Raw genomic sequence first — 3,319 nt, forward strand, 5'->3', positions numbered from 1 at the left:
AACAGCAGCGACAGGACTGGGAGCAGCCCTGACAGTCGTCAGGCAGTGCTGTTCTGCTCTAGTCCGTGGACTCGGCTTCATTCTCTCATCCAGCAGCCAGAAAACGCATGAGAGAAAGTCACCATTCTCGTCTTCTAAAGTAACTGAGGTTCAGGGAGGTTAAGGAAATTTCAACGTCCATGAGCTGGTACAGTACTAAGAATCTGAGAAATTGAGGCAGTATTGGAGCAACTACTGGAAAAAAAAGGAACACTATCTCTAAAAAGCCGGTAGATAATTAAAACTCAAATCAAGTATTTTTAGGCCTGGTACATTAGGCTCACGCCTGTAGTCCCAGCACTTTGGGAGGCCAAGGCAGGCAGGCAGATCACTCGAGGTCAGGAGTTAGAGACCAGCCTGACCAACAAAAATACAGCCCGTCCCTACTAAAAATACAAAAATTAGCTGAGCAGTAGCACATGCCTGTAGTCCCAGCTACTTGGGAGGCTGAGGTAGGAGAATTGCTTGAACCTAAAATGCAGAGGTTGCAGTGAGCTGAAATCATGCCACTGTACTCCAGCCTGGGCAACAGAGCAAGACTCTATCTTAAAAAAATATATATTTTTAACCCAAAAGAGGGCAAGAAAGAAGAGGAACCAAAAGAGGGGAAAGTGTAGGGGGGAGAACAAATTATGAAATGGTAGACCTAAAATTCAGCCATATTAAAAGGCAGAAATTGTCAAAGGGATAAAGATTCAAAGGCAAGGCCAAATCATACATTAACAGTCACTGTGAACAGCAAGACACAGGTGCACTGGACACCGTGGCTCACACCTGTAATCCCAGCAGTTTTGGAGGCTGGGGCAGCAGGATTGCTTGGGGCCAGGAGTTCAAGTCCAGCATGGGCAACATGGCCCCATCTTTTCAAAACAAGTTCAAAAGAAATTAGCTGGGCACGGTGGTGTGTGCCCATAGTCCCAGCTACTCAGGAGGCTGAAGTGGGAAGACTGCTTGAACCCAGGAGTTCGAGGGCTGCAGCGAGCTACGGTAGCGCCGTTGCACTCCAGCCTTGGTGACAGAGCAAGATGCTGCCACTGGAAAAAGTGAAATATTTGCCCAAGGTAAAGGACAGTCCACACCTTGTTGGGACTAGGGGGCAGGAATGTTTAGCATCAGGACAGGTCTGTGGCAGAGAAAGGATTTGGACCCAGAGCTGCCAGATCCTAAATCCTAAGGTCTGTGACCAACACTGCCTGTCCTACCTTCTGGCATGTTCCACTGCTGTGCTCCGAGTCCTAACCGGAACAGCCCCCAGATGTGAGCAAGCTTCACAGCTGGGCTGCCTTCCCTGGGCTAATACTTCCCCATACTGGCCAAAAGTGAAGTGACGTTTCTCTTAACCTCCCGTCTGCTTCAACACCTCTCCCCCATCCCTCCACCCCGGGGAATCGTCCTTCCAGCAGTGCTGAACCCCTCTTCTGGATCAGAATCACCCAGAAGCTGTACCGTATGGAAGGCTGGGCTCTGTCCCTGCCGTTTCTGAATCTAGGCCCACATGGGACCTGTGCTCACAGTTGGAGAAGCCCTGCAGGCTATTGAGTCTGCTGCTTCACCAGACTCTGAGACACAGCTCCTGCCTGGAAGCCCACCATTGAGTTTGAAGATGGGCAGGTGAACAGGTGAGTCCACTGGAGAGTAATGAATTTCCAACAGAGGACGTCCAGGTGCCCCGTGGCCCCACACAGGGCAGCACCCACCTCTAGTCAAGGGAACAGAAGGTGAAGACAAAATTCTGGTGCCTGTGAAAACACTGGTGCCACAGAAAGCCAGATGTTTTCATGGAGACCACCTAGCCTGTCACCCACTCATGACTCTGCTTGTATGGGTTGAGCAATGCCATCGGCTTTGTCCCCGTGGCCAACTCTTAGGCATCTCCATAGGGCTACAGGGCAGGCCCCCAGCTGCCAGCATCTCCTGGTCCTATTATCTCAGGCCGCCAGCACCCTGGCCACCTGTTCCTAGCAGCACCTCCCACCTTCGCCCCGGCTTCTAGAGGGAGCCACCTGTGAGCTTAACTGTACTGCTCCTTCCCCAGCACAGCCATATTCCATGCTTCTGTAGATGGATGCATCTTGGGGGCCTTGCCTTGGCATTCTGCCTTCCAGGGCACATCCACACAACTGTGCCCACCTGTGAGCCTTTTAACTCCCCCTTCACCATCTGACAGCGGCGCCAGCATCTCCGCTTTGCTTAGTGTGCTCTGCTTTCTTCCCGCTTCTAGGAGCCATCTGGCAGCACAGTGGCCCAACCCCCAGCGTCCTGAGCATGGCACTAAGTGCTGCTCCTGGGAGGGGACTCCCGAACTGATCACCCCCACCTTTTTCCAGCTGTATGGGCCTCCCCCTTGGTCCAGTCTCTCAGCACCCAGCTCCTATCATGTGTGGGAGCTGGAAAAAGTGAAATATTTGCCCAAGGTAAAGGACAGTCCACACCTTGTTGGGACTATGGGGCAGGAATGTTTAGCATCGGGACAGGTGCCAGCACTCTTTGGCTCCATTCTGCAGCTCCCCTGGGACAAGGTCCCTTTCCTCACTTACCAGGCCTGGTGCCCTTGTGGCCAGGTGTGAAGGAGAGAGATGCGGTCACTGTGTCCTGCAGGAGGGAAGCCTCTGTATCCTGCGAGGAGGAAGAGGATACTCTAGCCCCTGCTAGGAAGAGTGGGCCACTTCTGCGCACTCAGGGCTTATGGGCTCTGGGGATTTGCGGTTTTGGGGTGCATCAACCCAGATGTCAGCATCTCATGAATCAGGGCCTTGGCTCCACCACCAGCAACCTGTGTAGGTGAAGCCTGTAGCCTTCTTGGGAACTTGGCCGCTCTTACAGCTACATCCTGGCCTTAGTCCTAAGCTTGCTCTACCTCGCAGCTGTAACAGATAAAAAATCTCCGTGCTCCCAAGGAGGCTGTCTTGGGGGCCTTCCCGTGGGCATTCTGCCTTCTGGAAGTAATCCTGGCGGCTGATCACGCAGTCACTTGATTAAGCACTTAGCTTCTCATTACCTGTTAATCATTCTCAGCTTCTTCCATTTTCCAAAACCTTTCTGCGTTTAGCAACCACCACTTAGTTTCACTGTGAGTTTTTTGTTGTTTTTGAGACAGGGTCTTGCTCTGTCACCCAGGCTGAAGTACAGTGGCATAATCACAGCTTACTGCAACCTCGACCCCCTGGGCTCAAGAGATCCTTCTGCCTCAGCCTCCCAAGTCGCGGGGACTACCGGGGCACACCACCACACCTGGCTAATTTTCATTTTTTGTGCAGACACGGGCCTTCCTATGTTGCCC

Source organism: Callithrix jacchus, chromosome 20 (genome assembly GCF_049354715.1).
Source record: "Callithrix jacchus isolate 240 chromosome 20, calJac240_pri, whole genome shotgun sequence".
NCBI lineage: Eukaryota > Metazoa > Chordata > Mammalia > Primates > Cebidae > Callithrix > Callithrix jacchus.